Source organism: Delphinus delphis, chromosome 20 (assembly GCF_949987515.2).
Source record: "Delphinus delphis chromosome 20, mDelDel1.2, whole genome shotgun sequence".
In the NCBI taxonomy this organism is placed as follows: domain Eukaryota; kingdom Metazoa; phylum Chordata; class Mammalia; order Artiodactyla; family Delphinidae; genus Delphinus; species Delphinus delphis.
In genome coordinates, this window is record NC_082702.1 from 29,219 (window position 1) to 49,344 (window position 20,126).

The following is a 20,126-nucleotide window of genomic DNA, read 5'->3' on the forward strand; positions in this document are numbered from 1 at the left end:
CCCTTCCCCGAAGCCTGACCCTCACCCGTCCACTAATCCTAACCCGTACGCTAACACTAACCCGCGCCCTCACACCCACGCTCCCCCTAAAGCGTTGCCGTACCCTCACCTGGACCCTAAACCGTCCCCGTCCCCTAACCCTAACCCTAGCCCGAACCCTAACCCTAACCCTTCCCCGAAGCCTGACCCTCACCCGTCCCATAATCCTAACCCGTACGCTAACACTAACCCGCGCACTCACACGCACGCTCCCCCTAAAGCGTTGCCGTACCCTCACCTGGACCCTAAACCGTCCCCGTCCCCTAACCCTAACCCTAGCCCGAACCCTAACCCTAACCCTTCCCCGAAGCCTGACCCTCACCCGTCCCCTAATCCTAACCCGTACGCTAACACTAACCCGCGCCCTCACACGCACGCTCCCCCGAAAGCGTTGCCGTACCCTCACCTGGACCTTAAACCGTCCCCGTCCCCTAACCCTAACCCTAGCCCGAACCCTAACCGTAAACCTTCCCCGAAACCTGACCTTCACCCGTCCCCTAATCCTAACCCGTACGCTAACACTAACCCGCGCCCTCACACGCACGCTCCCCCTAAAGCGTTGCCGTACCCTCACCTGGACCCTAAACCGTCCCCGTCCCCTAACCCTAACCCTAGCCCGAACCCTAACCCTTCCCCGAAGCCTGACCCTCACCCGTCCCCTAATCCTAACCCGTACGCTAACACTAATCCGCGCCCTCACACGCACGCTCCCACTAAAGAGTTGCCGTACCCTCACCTGGACCCTAAACCGTCCCCGTCCCCTAACCCTAACCCTAGCCAGAACCCTAACCCTAACCCTTCCCCGAAGCCTGACCCTCACCCGTCCCCTAATCCTAACCCGTACGCTAACACTAACCCGCGCCCTCACACGCACGCTCCCCCTAAAGCGTTGCCGTACCCTCACCTGGACCCTAAACCGTCCCCGTGCCCTAACCCTAACCCTAGCCCGAACCCTAACCCTAACCCTTCCCCGAAGCCTGACCCTCACCCGTCCCCTAATCCTAACCCGTACGCTAACAGTAACCCGCGCCCTCACACGCACGCTCCCCCTAAAGCGTTGCCATACCCTCACCTGGACCCTAAACCGTCCCCGTCCCCTAACCCTAACCCTAGCCCGAACCCTAACCCTAACCCTTCCCCGAAGCCTGATCCTCACCCGTCCCCTAATCCTAACCCGTACGCTAACACTAACCCGCGCCCTCACACGCACGCTCCCCCTAAAGCGTTGCCGTACCCTCACCTGGACCCTAAACCGGCCCCGTCCCCTAACCCTAACCCTAGCCCGATCCCTAACCCTAACTCTTCCCTGAAGCCTGACCCTCACCCGTCCCCTAATCCTAACCCGTACGCTAACACTAACCCGCGCCCTCACACGCACGCTCCCCCTAAAGCATTGCCGTACCCTCACCTGGACCCTAAACCGTCCCCGTCCCCAAACCCTAACCTTAGACCGAACCCTAACCCTAACCCTTCCCCGAAGCCTGACCCTCACCCGTCCACTAATCCTAACCCGTACGCTAACACAAACCCGCGCCCTCACACCCACGCTCCCCCTAAAGCGTTGCCGTACCCTCACCTGGACCCTAAACCGTCCCCGTCCCCTAACCCTAACCCTAGCCCGAACCGTAACCCTAACCCTTCCCCGAAGCCTGACCCTCACCCGTCCCCTACTCCTAACCCGTACGCTAACACTAACCCGCGCCCTCACACGCACTCTCGCCCTAAAGCGTTGCCGTACCCTCACCTGGACCCTAAACCGTCCCCGTCCCCTAACCCTAACCCTAGACCGAACCCTAACCCTAACCCTTCCCCGAAGCCTGACCCTCACCCGTCCCCTAATCCTAACCCGTACGCTAACACTAACCCGCGCCCTCACACGCACGCTCCCCCTAAAGCGTTGCCATACCCTCACCTGGACCCTAAACCGTCCCCGTCCCCTAACCCTAACCCTAGCCCGAACCCTAACTCTAACCCTTCGCCGAAGCCTGACCCTCACCCGTCCCCTAATCCTAACCCGTACGCTAACACTAACCCGCGCCCTCACACGCACGCTCCCCCTAAAGCGTTGCCGTACCCTCACCTGGACCCTAAACCGTCCCCGTCCCCTAACCCTAACCCTAGCCCGATCCCTAACCCTAACTCTTCCCTGAAGCCTGACCCTCACTCGTCCCCTAATCCTAACCCGTACGCTAACACTAACCCGCGCCCTCACACGCACGCTCCCCCTAAAGCATTGCCGTACCCTCACCTGGACCCTAAACCGTCCCCGTCCCCTAACCCTAACCCTAGACCGAACCCTAACCCTAACCCTTCCCCGAAGCCTGACCCTCACCCGTCCAATAATCCTAACCCGTACGCTAACACTAACCCGCGCCCTCACACCTACGCTCCCCCTAAAGCGTTGCCGTACCCTCACCTGGACCCTAAACCGTCCCCTAACCCTAACCCTAACCCTAGCCCGAACCCTAACCCTAACCCTTCCCCGAAGCCTGACCCTCACCCGTCACCTAATCCTAACCCGTACGCTAACACTAACCCGCGCCCTCACACGCACGCTCGCCCTAAAGCGTTGCCGTACCCTCACCTGGACCCTAAACCGTCCCCGTCCCCTAACCCTAACCCTAGACCGAACCCTAACCCTAACCCTTCCCCGAAGCATGACCCTCACCCGTCCCCTAATCCTAACCCGTACACTAACACTAACCCGCGCCCTCACACGCACGCTCCCCCTAAAGCGTTGCCGTACCCTCACCTGGACCCTAAACCGTCCCCGTCCCCTAACCCTAACCCTTCCCCGAAGCCTGACCCTCATCCGTCCCCTAATCCTAACCCGTACGCTAACACTAACCCGCGCCCTCACACGCACGCTCCCCCTAAAGCGTTGCCGTACCCTCACCTGGACCCTAAACCGTCCCCGTCCCCTAACCCTAACCCTAGCCCGAACCCTAACCCTAACCCTTCCCCGAAGCCTGACCCTCACCCGTCCCCTAATCCTAACCCGTACGCTAACACTAACCCGCGCCCTCACACGCACGCTCCCCCTAAACCGTTGCCGTACCCTCACCTGGACCCTAAACCGTCCCCGTCCCCTAACCCTAACCCTAGCCCGAACCCTAACCCTAACCCTTCCCCGAAGCCTGACCCTCACCCGTCCCCTAATCCTAACCCGTACGCTAACACTAACCCGCGCCCTCACACGCACGCTCCCCCTAAAGCGTTGGCATACCCTCACCTGGACCCTAAACCGTCCTCGTCCCCTAACCCTAACCCTAGCCCGAACCCTAACCCTAACACTTCCCCGAAGCCAGACCCTCACCCGTCCCCTAATCCTAACCCGTACGCTAACACTAACCCGCGCCCTCACACGCACGCTCCCCCTAAAGCGTTGCCGTACCCTCACCTGGACCCTAAACTGTCCCCGTCCCCTAACCCTAACCCTAGCCCGAACCCTAACCATAACTCTTTCCCGAAGCCTGACCCTCACCCGTCCCATAATCCTAACCCGTACGCTAACACTAACCCGCGCCCTCACACGCACGGTCCCCCTAAAGCATTGCCGTACCCTCACCTGGACCCTAAACCGTCCCCGTCCCCTAACCCTAACCGTCGCCCGAACCCTAACCCTAACCCTTCCCCGAAGCCTGACCCTCACCCGTCCCCTAATCCTAACCCGTACGCTAACACTAACCCGTGCCCTCACACCCACGCTACCCCTAAAGCGTTGCCGTACCCTCACCTGGACCCTAAACCGTCCCCGTCCCCTAACCCTAACCCTAGCCCGAACCCTAACCCTAACCCTTCCCCGAAGCCTGACCCTCACCCGTCCCCTAATCCTAACCCGTACGCTAACAGTAACCCGCGCCCTCACACGCACGCTCCCCCTAAAGCGTTGCCGTACCCTCACCTTGACCCTAAACCGTCACCGTCCCCTAACCCTAGCCCGAACCCTAACCCTAACCCTTCCCCGAAGCCTGACCCTCACCCGTCCCCTAATCCTAACCCGTACTCTAACACTAACCCACGCCCTCACACGCACGCTCCCCCTAAAGCGTTGCCGTACCCTCACCTGGACCCTAAACCGTCCCCGTCCCCTAACCCTAACCCTAGCCCGAACCCTAACCCTAACCCTTCCCCGAAGCCTGACCCTCACCCGTCCCCTAATCCTAACCCGTACGCTAACACTAACCCACGCCCTCACACGCACGCTCCCCCTAAAGCGTTGCCGTACCCTCACCTGGACCCTAAACCGTCCCCGACCCTAACCCTAACCCTAGCCCGAACCCTAACCCTAACCCTTCCCCGAAGCCTGACCCTCACCCGTCCCCTAATCCTAACCCGTACGCTAACACTAACCCACGCCCTCACACGCACGCTCCCCCTAAACTGTTGCCGTACCCTCACCTGGACCCTAAACCGTCCCCGTCCCCTAACCCTAACCCTAGCCCGAACCCTAACCCTAACCCTTCCCCGAAGCCTGACCCTCACCCGTCCCCTAATCCTAACCCGTACGCTAACACTAACCCGCGCCCTCACACGCACGCTCCCCCTAAAGCGTTGCCGTACCCTCACCTGGACCCTAAACCGTCCCCGTCCCCTAACCCTAACCCTAGCCCGAACCCTAACCCTAACCCTTCCCCGAAGCCTGACCCTCACCCGTCCCCTAATCCTAACCCGTACGCTAACACTAACCCGCGCCCTCACACGCACGCTCCCCCTAAACCGTTGCCGTACCCTCACCTGGACCCTAAACCGTCCCCGTCCCCTAACCCTAATCCTAGCCCGAACCCTAACCCTAACCCTTCCCCGAAGCCTGACCCTCACCCGTCCCCTAATCCTAACCCGTACGCTAACACTAACCCGCGCCCTCACACGCACGCTCCCCCTAAAGCGTTGCCGTACCCTCACCTGGACCCTAAACCGTCCCCGTCCCCTAACCCTAACCCTAGCCCGAACCCTAACCCTAACCCTTACCCGAAGCCTGACCCTCACCTGGGCCCTAATCCTAACCCGTACGCTAACACTAACCCGCGCCCTCACACGCACGCTCCCCCTAAAGCGTTGCCGTACCCTCACCTGGACCCTAAACCGTCCCCGTCCCCTAACCCTAACCCTAAACCTAGCCCGAACACTAACCCTAACACTTCCCCGAAGCCTGAGCCTCACCCGTCCCCTAATCCTAACCCGTACGCTAACACTAACCCGCGCCCTCACACGCACGCTCCCCCTAAAGCGTTGCCGTACCCTCACCTGGACCCTAAACCTTCCCCGTCCCCTAACCCTAACCCTAGCCCGAACCCTAACCCTAACCCTTCCCCGAAGCCTGACCCTCACCCGTCCCCTAATCCTAACCCGTACGCTAACACTAACCCGCGCCCTCACACGCACGCTCCCCCTAAAGCGTTGCCGTACCCTCACCTGGATCCTATCCCGTCCCCGTCCCCTAACCCTAACCCTAGCCCGAACCCTAACACTAACACTTCCCCGAAGCCTGACTCTCACCCGTCCCCTAATCCTAACCCGTACGCTAACACTAACCCGCGCCCTCACCCGCACGCTCCCCCTAAAGCGTTGCCGTACCCTCACCTGGACCCTAAACCGTCCCCGTCCCCTAACCCTAACCTTAGCCCGAACCCTAACCCTAACCCTTCCCCGAAGCCTGACCCTCACCCGTCCCCTAATCCTAACCCGTACGCTAACACTAACCCGCGCCCTCACACGCACGCTTCCCCTAAAGCGTTGCCGTACCCTCACCTGGACCCTAAACCGTCCCCGTCCCCTAACCCTAACCCTAGCCCAAACCCTAACCCTAACCCTTCCCCGAAGCCTGACCCTCACCCGTCCCCTAATCCTAACCCGTACGCTAACACTAGCCCGCGCCCTCACACGCACGCTCCCCCTAAAGCGTTGCCGTACCCTCACCTGGACCCTAAACCGTCCCCGTCCCCTAACCCTAACCCTAGCCCGAACCCTAACCCTAACCCTTCCGCGAAGCCTGACCCTCAGCCGTCCCCTAATCCTAACCCGTACGCTAACACTAACCCGCGCCCTCACACACACGCTCCCCCTAAAGCGTTGCCGTACCCTCCCCTGGACCCTAAACCGTCCCCGTCCCCTAACCCTAGCCCGAACCCTAACACTAACCCTTCCCCGAAACCTGACCCTCACCCGTCCCCTAATCCAAACCCGTACGCTAACACTAACCCACGCCCTCACACGTACGCTCCCCCTAAAGCGTTGCTGTACCCTCCCCTGGACCCTAAACCGTCCCCGTCCCCTAACCCTAACCCTAGCCCGAACCCTAACCCTAACCCTTCCCCGAAGCCTGACCCTCACCTGTCCCCTAATCCTAACCCGTACGCTAACACTAACCCGTGCCCTCACACGTACGCTCCCCCTAAAGCGTTGCCGTACCCTCCCCTGGACCCTAAACCGTCCCCGTCCCCCTAACCCTAACCCTAGCTCGAACCCTAACCCTAACCCTTCCCCGAAGCCTGACCCTCACCCGTCCCCTAATCCTAACCCGTACGCTAAAACTAACCCGCGTGCTCACACGTACGCTCCCCCTAAAGCGTTGCCGTACCCTCCCCTGGACCCTAAACCGTCCCCGTCCCCTAACCCTAACCCTAGCCCGAACCCTAACCCTAACACTTCCCCGAAGCCTGACCCTCACCCGTCCCCTAATCCTAACCCGTACGCTAACACTAACCCGCGCCCTCACACGCACGCTCCCCCTAAAGCGTTGCCGTACCCTCACCTGGACCCTAAACCGTCCCCGTCCCCTAACCCTAACCCTAGCCCTAACCCTAACTCTAACCCTTCCCCGAAGCGTGACCCTCACCCGTCCCCTAATCCTAACCCGTACGCTAACACTAACCCGCGCCCTCACACGTACGCGCCCCCTAAAGCGTTGCCGTACCCTCCCCTGGACCCAAAACCGTCCCCGTCCCCTAACCCTAACCCTAGCCCGAACCCTAACCCTAACCCTTCCCCGAAGCCTGACCCTCACCCGTCCCCTAACCCGTACGCGAACACTAACCCGCGCCCTCACACGTACGCTCCCCCTAAAGCATTGTCGTACCCTCCCCTGGACCCTAAACCGTCCCTGTCCCCTAACCCTAACCCTAGCCCGAACCCTAACCCTAAGCCTTCCCCGAAGCCTGACCCTCACCCGTCCCCTAATCCTAACCCGTACGCTAACACTAACCCGCGCCCTCACACGTACGCTCCCCCTAAAGCGTTGCCGTATCCTCCCCTGGACCCTAAACCGTCCCCGTCCCCTAACCCTAGCCCGAACCCTAACCCTAACCCTTCCCCGAAGCCTCACCCTCACCCGTCCCCTAATCCTAACCCGTACGCTAACACTAACCCGCGCCCTCACACATACACTCCCCCTAAAGCGTTGCCGTACCCTCCCCTGGACCTTAAACCGTCCCCGTCCCCTAACCCTAACCCTAGCCCGAACCCTAACCCTAACCCGTCCCCTAACCCGTCCCCTAATCCTAACCAGTACGCTAACACTAACCCGCGCCCTCACACCTACGCTCCCCCTAAAGCGTTGCCGTACCCTCCCCTGGACCCTAAACCGTCCCCGTCCCCTAACCCTAACCCTAGCCCGAACCCTAACCCTAACACTTCCCCGAAGCCTGACCCTCACCCGTCCCCTAATCCTAACCCGTACGCTAACACTGACCCGCGCCCTCACACGCACGCTCCCCCTAAAGCGTTGCCGTACCCTCACCTGGACCCTAAACCGTCCCCGTCCCCTAACCCTAACCCTAGCCCTAACCCTAACTCTAACCCTTCCCCGAAGCGTGACCCTCACCCGTCCCCTAATCCTAACCCGTACGCTAACACTAACCCGCGCCCTCACACGTACACGCCCCCTAAAGCGTTGCCGTACCCTCCCCTGGACCCAAAACCGTCCCTGTCCCCTAACCCTAACCCTAGCCCGAACCCTAACCCTAACCCTTCCCCGAAGCCTGACCCTCACCCGTCCCCTAACCGCGCCCTCACACGTACGCTCCCCCTAAAGCGTTGTCGTACCCTCCCCTGGACCCTAAACCGTCCCTGTCCCCTAACCCTAACCCTAGCCCGAACCCTAACCCTAAGCCTTCCCCGAAGCCTGACCCTCGCCCGTCCCCTAATCCTAACCCGTACGCTAACACTAACCCGCGCCCTCACACGTACGCTCCCCCTAAAGCGTTGCCGTATCCTCCCCTGGACCCTAAACCGTCCCCGTCCCCTAACCCTAGCCCGAACCCTAACCCTAACCCTTCCCCGAAGCCTGACCCTCACCCGTCCCCTAATCCTAACCCGTACGCTAACACTAACCCTCGCCCTCACACGTACACTCCCCCTAAAGCGTTGCCGTACCCTCCCCTGGACCTTAAACCGTCCCCGTCCCCTAACCCTAACCCTAGCCCGAACCCTAACCCTAACCCGTCCCCTAACCCGTCCCCTAATCCTAACCCGTACGCTAACACTAACCCGCGCCCTCACACCTACGCTCCCCCTAAAGCGTTGTCGTACCCTCACCTGGACCCTAAACCGTTCCTGTCCCCTAACGCTAACCCTAACCCTATCCCTTACCTGAAGCCTTACCCTCACCCGTCCCCTAATCCTTACCCGTACGCTAACACTAAATCTTACCCTTACATGTACGCTATCCCTAAACCGTTGTCGTACCCTAACATGTACCCTAAACCGTCCCCGTTCCCTAACCGTAACCCTAACCCGAAGCATTACCCTAACACTTACCCTAATCCTGAACGGTACACTAACACTGACCTGTACCCTAACACTTTCGCTCACCCTAAACCATTGTCGCATCCTAAACCATACCCGTTCCCTAATGCTAACCTTAACCCTAACCCTAAACCCACTTATAACACTATAGCTCAGGAAAATTAAAATAACAAGAAACAACCACCGCAAAGTTTAGGGCTGCTCTGTTTACAAGAGCCTCGACTACGGTACAAATTAAATATCCTTGAAAGAGAGAAATGGATAAAGAAGTTTTCGTACTTACGTACAATGGAATATCACTCAACAATGAAATCAATGTCGTCAGGCCCGTACAAGCATAATGAATGGATTTAGGTACGATGATTCAAAGGAAATAAGTCACACAGAAAAAGAAACTTATCATAAGATATCACTTATAGAGGGAATGTAAACTTGGCTACACATGAACTGAATTACAAAACAGAACAGAGTCTCACATTTAGAAAACAAACATGTTTGCTTAAGGGGAAAGGTGAGTTGGGGTGCTGCATAAATCCAGAGATTGAAATGAGCACAGATACCGTTCCATAAGCCAAATATGTAATAGACAAGACCTACTCCTTGCTCAGCGAAGTGGACTCAACACCCCCTATTCACCGCAGAGGAATATATCTGACTAGTAAGAATCTTAAAATCTATGTATTTATATGTCTCCGTAAGAGAATCAAGTGTGTGTACAGACGCATAAACACAGCAGTGAAAATCAGCTAAACCCCATTATAAAAATAAATTTCAAAATCAAAACACAAAGACAGTGAAAGAGAGAGAAATTCTTAAATAACTCGTTCAGGGCTTGTGATGAAACCTGGATTTACCACATCTACACCCACAGCTGAGTGAGGCATAAGACTGGACACTTGGGGCTGTGAGGATTGGTGAGGTTCGGTGAGCAAATGCAGACCCTTTGAAGTAGTACTGCGTGCTACCCATTCCATGGGTCCCAACCCTCCAGGTTTAAGGGATTCTTCCTACAGCTAAAACATGCGTGGGAAACCCAGAGGATGGTCCACAGTGTGATCGGGCAAGGTTTCTAAAACGCATCTCATTATTCGTCCTCTGGTACTCGGGTTCGCCATTCCAGTCGCTTTACTAACAATCTCCCCACTTGGAGAGTCAGTGCTTGTAACCTCCTGTTTGGCACATCGTTTGGCAGCGATGCACTTGGCCAAAAAGGGCGTATGCGTTTTTTCCTGAGTATATTCAGGATAAAATGCATACACACTTTTTGGCCAACCAAGCAAGCGGGAAATTCAAATCTGCACTACAAAGAAGTCTCATCCTAACACGTACCCTAACCCTATCCCGCTACCGTACCCTAACCTGTACCTGAGACCGTACCCGTTCCCTAACCCTAACCCTTACCCTAAGCTGTACACGAACACTAACCCGTACGCTAACATGTACCCTAACAGTAACACATAGCCATACACTAAACTTTATCCTAACCCTACCCCGTATCCTAACCCTTTCCCTAAACCGTACCATAACCCGTATCCTAATCCTAACCCATCCCCTAACACTAACCCATAACCTAACCCGTACCCTAATCCTAACCCATACACTAACACGTACCCTAACCCTAACCCGTTGTCATACCCTAACCTGCAACCTAATCCGTACCCATTCCCTAACCCTAACCCTTACACTATCCCGTACCATAATCCTAACCTGTATACTAACACTAAACCGTACCCTAACACTTACCCTACTCCTAACCCGTGGTCATACCCTAAACTGTACCCCAAACCATACCCGTCCCCTAACCCTAACCCTAAACCTTACCCTAAACCGTACCCTAATCCTAACCCGTACACTAACACTAAACTGTACCCTAACACGTACCCTAACCCTAACCCTTTGTTGTTCCCTATCCTGTACCCTAAACTGTACCCCTTCCTTAACACTAAACCTAACCCTAACCCGTACCTAACACTAACCCATACACTAAACCTAACCATAACCCTGAACGTAAACCGTACCTGAATCCTAACCCATACCCTAACACTAACCCATACCTTAACCCGTACCCTAGCACTAAACCATAGCCATACCCTAAACTGTACCCTAACACTAACCCGTACCATAACCATAACCCTAAACCATACTCTAAGCCGTACAATAATCCTAACCCGTACCCTAACCCTAAACCTTACCCTAAACCCTAATCCTTACCCCTAGCTTAATTTTGTTTTTTTGTATTTAAAAAAATATTTCTTGGGTTAAAACAAACTAGCAGAACAACAAAATAGAGGGCTTCGCTGGTGGTGCGGTGGTTAGAATCTGCCTGCTAATGCAGGGGACACAGGTTCGAGCCCTGGTCTGGGAGGATCCCACATGCCATGGAGCAACTAGGCCCATAAGCCACAACCAGTGAGCCCTCGCATCTGGAGCCTGTGCTCTGCAACAAGAGAGGTCGCAATAGTGAGAGGCCCGCGCACCGAGATCAAGAGTGGCCCCCCACTTGCCACAACTAGAGAAAGCCCTCACACGGAAACTCAGACCCAACACAACAAAAATAAATAAATAAATAATAAACTCCTACTGCCCCCCAAAAAAAAAAGAACAACAAAATAAAACAGAAAGTAACCTGAGTGTCCCTCAAAAAGCTAAGTCTGAAATAGTTGGTACTTCTGTTCTATGGACTGTTATGTAGCCTATAGAAAGTGTGAGAGCTAAATCTGTTTTTCTACAGTGAGAAGCATGATATTCCAGATGTATAGAACACCTGGATAAAATGAGAACTCTACACATTATGCTGGTCGGTTCAGTAAATGGGAAAGGATGGCAAGTGGTAAAATATTAGCTTTTCCTTTAATTTTTTAAATTTCACGTGTTACAAAGAACTTCAATTATAATTGTACTTTAAAAAAGTAACAATGGAAATTTAAAAGAAAAAATATATATTGTGTGTTCAGTTACATTTCATAGAATTATGAAATGCTCCACCCTCTGGCCATTACCTGAAAAAGCAGCTTTAAAACCTATGCTAATTGTCACTTCATATGAACAAGTCCTGCAGGGCTGTAAAGGAAACCTGCCTTCATCATGTCTTGCGGGAGGTAAAGGCCAAAGTATTTCAAAATGTGGCACATATTTCAAGAAAACCATTTGAAGAACTAAGCTGTAATAACCGTTTGAAAAATAAAAGGACATGCCTGAAAGCTCAATTTCAAAGGATTATGAGACACATGCAAATCCAACCACACAGAGGTATCAGCTCACACCATTCAGAATAACCATCAGGAAAGAAACTACAAACGATCAATGCTGAAGAGGTTGTGGAGAAATGCATACCCTTAATTTGAAGTGGGACGTAACCTGGTAAGAGTCACTAATGGGAAGAGGGTGGAGGTGCCTTTAAAATGTAAACATTGAGCTACTATATGATCCAGCAGGCCCACTCCTGGGCCTATAACATAAGAAGACAGAATTGGAAAGACACAGGCAGGCAAATCTACACTGCAGCAGTATTACAATAGCCAAGACATGGAAGCAACCAAAAGTCCATCAACAGATGAGTGGACAAAGAGGAACTGTTACATGTAGAGATGGAATATTAGCTCGGGAAAAAAATGAAACAATGCCATTTGCAGCACCATAGATGAGTCTAGAGGTAACCATGCAACTTGTAGTAAGTGAGAAAGCGAAAGACACCTAACGTATATCACTTATAGGTGTTACCTGAAAATTGATAACAATGAAGATATTTCCACAGAGAAAGGCAATCACAGATTCATTGAACAAACTTATGGTTCCCCAAATCGAAAGGTGTGAGGATTGGATACATTACGATATTGGGGTTAACATAGATATAGAAACACATGTGAAATATATAATCACCAAAGACCTACGGAATACCAAGAGAAGACTACTCAACATTGTGTCATAACCTACCTGGGAAAAGGTTCCGAAGAAGAATAGATATATGTATGTGTGTGAAAGAACCACATCTTGCACACCTAGAACAAAAAAAAAACATTGTAATCAAATTTGCTGCGATAAAAAATAAAAATTAAATTAAAAATATGAACAAGAAATAATGAGACATAAACTGAAAGGAATTTTTCCTGGCACATCCCATTCTAATTTTCAACCTAGAACAGGACTTCCATTAAGGCTCTGTTGCCCTGGTAACCAGATTTGGTAAACGAGAAATGCTGCCGCCTTGTGACTGTTTCACACAACAGCAGCTTTAAACCAAAAGGTAATGGTCACTTAATATTCAAAATATGTGCAGCACTGTAAAGGACACCGGGCCTCAAAAATGTCCTGGGGTCGTAATCGACCAGAAAATTCAAAAGACGTCAACATTTCAAGAAGACAATGTCAAGAGGCATATTTTACGCACATTTTGTCTTTTCTTTTTTTTCTCTTTAAAATAAAAGGGAATTGAAAAATGCGCAACATCAGCAATGAATAAAGCCATGCAAATCCAATTACAGAAATGTTCACCTCACAGCCGTCAGAATGTTCTTCAGCAAAAAGTCTACAAAGAATAAATGCTGAAGGGGTTTCAGAGAACTGTGTACCCTCCAGCTGCTGGGGGGGATGTAAACTGGTAACAGCCAGTAGTGAGAACATAATGGAGGTGCGTTTAAGGGTAAAAATTGAGCTACCATGTGATCTGGTAGGTCCTTTGATGTGCCTATCACCTGAGCAGAGCAGAATGGAAAAGACACAGGCTGGCAATCCTGCACTGCAGGAATATTTGACATAGCCAAGACTTGGAAGAAACCAAAATGTCCATCAACAGAAAAATGCACAAAGAGGAAGTGGTCCATGTAAACAATGGAATATTAGCCATGGAAAACAATGAAACAGTGCCGTTTGCACCACCATATAAGGACCTAGAGATAATCACTCAAATTAAAGAAAGAAAGTGAAAGACAGATATCCTATGACATCACTTCTAGGTGTTACCTAAAAGTTGATACTCATGAACTTATTTCCAAGAGAAGGAAAAGCATGGATTAAGAAAAAAAAATTATGTTTAACCAAATGGAAAAGTGTAAGGAATGTGTGAATTAGGATATGAGGGTTAACAGACATGTACTAATACATATGAAATATATAATCACAAAATACCTATGGAATACCAAGAGAGGTCTAGGCAACACTCTGTAATAACCTACACGGTAAAGAATGCAAAGATAAATGACAGATACATTGATATAATGAACCAGATTCTGTACACCTAGGAGAAACAAAATATTTTTATCAAGTTTGCTCTGATAATTAATAAAAATTAACTTTATAAAACAAACAAGAAGTAAGGAGATATAAGCTCTTGGGGATGTGCTCTGGCACATTCCACTCTAATTTGCAGCCTACTAACACGATTTCCAGGAAGGCTCTGCTGCCCAAAAACCCAGAGTTGGAAATGTAGAAATTCTGCTGCCTTGTGGCCGTTTTCCGCAAGAGCGGCGTTAAGCCCACAGCTAATGTTCTCTTAACATTCACAAGGACTCAGGGCTGCAAAGGACACCTGCCCTAAACAACTGTGCTGAGGTAGGGAATGGACAATAAAATTCAAAACTGGCAAATTTTTCAAGACGATAGTATGAAGAGGTAAGTTTGACTCACTCTCTTGTTTAAAAAAAGGAAAATGGGTGAAAGCTCAACCTCAGGAATTATTAGACTCATGCAAATCTAATGTACAAAAAGGTTTCAACTCACACCAGTCGACTGACCATCAGCAAAAGGTCTACAAACAATAAATTCTGAAGGGGTTTTAGAGAACTGTGTACCCTCTAGCTGCTGGTGAGATGTAACGTGGTAAGAGCCAATAATGAGAACAGAAAGGAGCTACGATTAAAAGTAAAAGTTGAGGTACCATTCGATGCAGCAGTCACACCACTGGGCCTCTCACCTGAGAAGACCAGAATCGAGAAGACGCGGGCTGCAAAAGCTGCACTGCAGCCTTATTCACAATAGCCAAGACAGTGAGGCCACCAAAATGTCCATCAACAGATGTATGGATGAAGAAGAAGTGGTCCACGTTCACAATAGAATATTAGCCATGGAAAACAATGAAACACTGCTATTTGAGGTGCCATAGATGAGCTTGGAGATAATCACAGAATAGGAGGTAAGTCAGAAAGCAAAAGACCTATATCCTATGATATCACTTATAGGCGTTATCTAATAACTAACACAAATGAACATATTTCCACAGAGAAAGACACTCACAGACTTAGAAATTAAGTATGCTTATCTAAAAGGAAAGGTGGGCAGAATGGATAAATTAAGATTAACGTTACCATACGTATACAAATACATATAATAAACATATATCAAAAAGACGGACCATATAGCAAGGGAGGTCTACGGAACACTGTAATATTTTACATGGGAAGAGGATCTGAACATGAATAGACATATATATTGTACAAATGAACCAGATTGTGTACATCTGGACAAACAATATCTAATCATTACCCCGATTAAATAAATTTTAAAAACCAAGATGTAATGAGACATAAACTTATGGGCGTTCCTCCTGGCACATTCCATTCTAACTTAAAACCTAGGACCACGACTTCCAGAAAGGCTCTGCTGCCCTAGTACCCAGATTTGGGAAAGGACAAATGCTGCCTCCTTGTGGCCGTTTCCCACAACAGCAGCTTTAAACCCAGTGCTAATGGTCACTAAATATTCACCAAACTTGCAGTTCTGTAATGACATCTGCCCTCCAAAAAAATCCTGGGGTCGAATATCCACCAAAAATTCAAAAGAGGGCAATCTTCCAAGAAGACAGCTTCAAGAGATAGATTGTACTCACACTTGATTTTTTTTTTAATTTTATTTATTTATTTATTTATGGCTTTGTTGGCTCTTCGTTTCTGTGCGAGGCTTTCTCCAGTTGCAGCAAGTGGGGGCCACTCCTCAACGCGGTGCGCGGGCCTCTCACTATCGCGGCCTCTCTTGTTGCGGAGCACAGGCTCCAGACGCGCAGGCTCAGTAATTATGGCTCACGGGGCTAGTTGCTCCACGGTATGTGAGATCTTCCCAGACCAGGGCTCGAACCCGTGTCCCCTGCATTGGCAGGCAGATTCTCAACCACTGCGCCACCAGGGAAGCCCTCACACTTGATTTTTAAGAGAAAGGAAAAAGGCGTGGAAAATGATGAATTTTAGGAATTTTTAAAGTCATGCAAACCCAAATTACAAAAACCTATCAGGTCACAGCAGTCAGATTGGCCATTAGCAAAAATGCTGCAAACTATAAATGCTGAAGGGATTGTGGAGAAGTTCGTACCCTCGGCTCTAAGGGAGACATGGTAAGAGCCACTAATGAAAACACAATGGAGGTGCTTTGAAAAGGTAAACATTGAGCTACTAGTCAATCAGTCATACCCACTGCTGGGACTATCACCTGAGAAAATGAGAATCAAAAAGTCACAAGCTGGCAATCTTGCACTCCAGCAATATTTAATATAGCCAACACTTGGAAGCAACGAAAATGTCCCTCAACAGAGCAATGCACCAAGAAGTGGTCCATATACAAAATGGAATATTACTCCGATAAAAATATAAATTAAATTAAAAAAACAAACAAAAGTAAGGAGACATCAGCCTTTGGGGGTTTATCCGGGCACATTCCACTCTAATTTATAACCGAGGAAGACCACCGGCCGGAAGCTCTGTTTCCCTAGTACCAGCATGGGGAACAAAGAAAGGCTGCCGCAATCTGGCCGTTACCTGCAAAAGCAGCTTTAAAGCCTGTGCTAATGGTCACTTCATGTGAACAAGTACTGCAGGGCTGTAAATGAAACCTGCCCTCAAAATGTTTTGAGGGAGGTAATGGCCAATAAATTTCAAAATGTAACACATACTTTAGAAAACACTTTGAAGAGCTAAGCTGTAATCACAGTTTGAAAAATAAAAAGGACATGACTTAAAGCTCAATTTCAAAGGATTATGAGTCATATGCAAATTCAACCACAAAGAGGTATCAGCTCACACCAGTCAGAATATCCATCAGCAAGAAAACTACAAACAATAAATGCTGAAGCCATAAAAAGAAACGAAATTGAGCTATTTGTAATGAGGTGGATAGACCTAGAGTCTGTCATACACAGTGAAGTAAGTCAGAAAGAGAGAGACAAATACCGTATGCTAACACATATACCTGGAATTTAAGGGGAAAAAATGTCATGAAGAACCTAGGGGTAAAATAGGAATAAAGACAGAGACCTACTAGAGAATGGACTTGAGGATATGGGGAGGGGGAAGGGTAAGCTGTGACAAAGGGAGAGAGAGGCATGGACATATATACACTACCAAACGTAAGGTAGATAGCTAGTGGGAAGCAGCAGCATGGCACAGGGAGATCAGCTCGGTGCTTTGTGACCGCCTGGAGGGGAGGGAGGGTGGGAGGGAGGGAGACGCAAGAGGGAAGTGATATGGGAACATATGTATATGTATAACTGATTCATTTTGTTGTAAAGCACAAGCTAGCACACCATTGTAAAGCAATTATACTTCAATAAAGATATTAAAAATAAATAAATAAATAAATGCTGAAGGTGTTGTGGAGAAATGCATACCCCTCAACTTTAAGTGGGATGTAACCTGGAAAGAGCCAATAATGAGCACAGAATCGTGGTGCATTTAAACGGTAAACCCCGAGATACCGTATGATACAGGATGCCCACTCCTGGGCCTATAACATAAGAAGACAGAATTGTAAAGACACAGGCAGGCAAATGTGCAGTGCAGCAGTATTACAATAGCCAAGACATGGAGGCAACCAAAAAGTCCATCAACAGGTGAGTGGACAAAGAAGAACTGGTACATGTACAGATGGAATATTATCTAGGGAAAAAAATGAAACAATGCCATTTGCAGCACCGTAGATGATTCTAGAGGTAATCAGGCAAATTGTACTAAGTCAGACAGCAAAAGACACATATCCTATAATATCACTTATAGGTGTTAGCTAAAAATTGCTACCAATGAAGATATTTCCACAGAGAAAGGCAATCACAGATTCATTAAACAAACTTATGGTTCACCAAATCGAAAGGTGTGAGGACTGGATACATTAGGATATTGGGGTTAACATAGATATAGAAACACATGTGAAATATATAATCACCAAAGACCTACGGAATACCAAGAGAAGACTACTCAACATTGTGTCATAACTTACATGAGAAAACGATCTGAAGAAGTATAGATACATGTATATGTGTAAAAGAACCACATCTTACACATCTAGAACAAACAAAACATTTTAATCAAATTTGCTCTGATAAAAAATAAAAATTAAAAAAAGAACAAGAAAAAAAAGAGAGAAAAAAAGGAAAAAAAAAGAACAAGAAGTAATGAGACATACACTTAGGGGCTTTTTGCTGGCACGTTGCATTCTAGTTTACAACCAGAACACGACTCCCATTAAAGCTCTGTCATCACTAATAAAGCAGCTTTATAAGCAATGTTGAAGGTAGCTTAAAAGAATTCTCACTAATTATTGACGGTAACAAGAAAACAAACAAAAGTAAAAATCTCACGGCAAAAAGTATACATAGAGTAAGGGTAGTAGATCAAACACTTATTAAACTTCTGTAAAGAATAAAAGACAACAATAGTACTTTTCTTAAAAGAGAGGGCCCAAATAAATCAGAACTGAAAGAGATGATGTTACAAGAGCCACCACAGAAATACAAAGTATCCTAAGATACACACAGGGTAACTCAGGGCTCAGACTGGACAGAGCCCACTCTCCATTCCCCTGTACATGACTTACAGGAGCCTCAGGAACTGAGGAGGGGGTCCTTGAGGAGAGGCACAAGATAGAAGATGTTAGGCATTAACATGACTGCATTCATTTTAAACGTGCCTGAACTACATTCACATGAGATGATTTTGTCCTGTTTGTACATCAGCACCTCTAGTCGGAACTGCAGATCTTTGGCTTCACCACCTCTATGACAGCATTAGCTTCACCTGCTGTGGACCGTCTCCTATAGGATTTCTAGAACCACAAAACATCGAAGCTTCACAGGACCCAGAGTCTGTGCGACTCCACTCAGAGTCTCAACTGCACTCAGAGACTCAGAGTCTCAACAGAGACTCCACTCTTGGAGGACACACACAAAGTAGTGTGCACATCAGGACCCAGGGGAAGGAGCAGTCACCCCGTAGGTGAATGATCATACCTAGCTGCTAGTTTTAGAGGATCTCCTGCAGAGGTGGGGTGTGGCTGCGGCTCACCATGGGGACAACGACACTGACAGCAGAAGTTCTGGGAAATACTCCTTGGCGTGAACTCTCCCAGAGTCCACCATTAGCCCCACCAAGAGCAAGGTAGGCTCCAGGGCTGGGCCGCTTCAGTCCAAACAACCAACAGGGAGGGAACCCAGCCCCATGCATCAGCAGACAAGCGGATTAAACTTTTTATTAAACTTTTATTTAATCCACAGACAAGCAGATTAAAGCTCTGCCCACCAGAGCAACACCCAGCTCTACCCACCACCAGTCCCTCGCATAAGGAAGCTTGCACAAGCCTCTCAGATAGACTCAATCACTGGAGAGCAGACAGCAGAAGCAAGAAGAACTACAATTCTGCAGCCTGTGGAAGGAAAACCACATTCACAGAAAGATAGAGAAAATGAAAAGGCAGAGGACTTTATACCAGATCAAGGAACAAGATAAATCCTCAGAAAAACAACGAAATGAAGTGGGGATAGGTAACCTTCCAGTAAAAGAATTCAGAATAATGATAGTGAAGATGATCCAAGACCTTAGAAAAATAATGGAGGCAAAGATCGAGAAGATGCAAGAAATGCTTAACAAAGACCTAGAAGAATTAAGGAACAAACACCTAGAAGAATTAAAGAACAAACAAACAGAGATGAACAATACAATAACTGAAATGAAAAATACACTAGAAGGAATCAGTAGCAGAATAACTGTGACAGAAGAACGGATAAGTGACCTGGAAGACAGAAAGGTGGAAATCACTGCCATGGAACAGAATAAAGAAAAAGAATGAAAATAAATGAAGACAACCTAAGAGACTTCTGGGACAACATTAAATGCAACAACATTCGCATTATAAGGGTCCCAGATGGAGAACAGAGAGAGAAAGGACTCGAGAAAATATCTGAAAAGATTATAGTTGAAAACTTCCCTAGCATGGGAAAAGAAATAGTCACCGAAGTCCACGAAGCGCAGAGAGTCCCAGGCAGGATAAACCAAAGGAGAAAAATGCTGAGACACAGTAATCAAATTGAAAAAATTAAAGACAAAGAAAAATTATTGAAAGCAACAAGGGAAAAATGACAAATAACATACAAC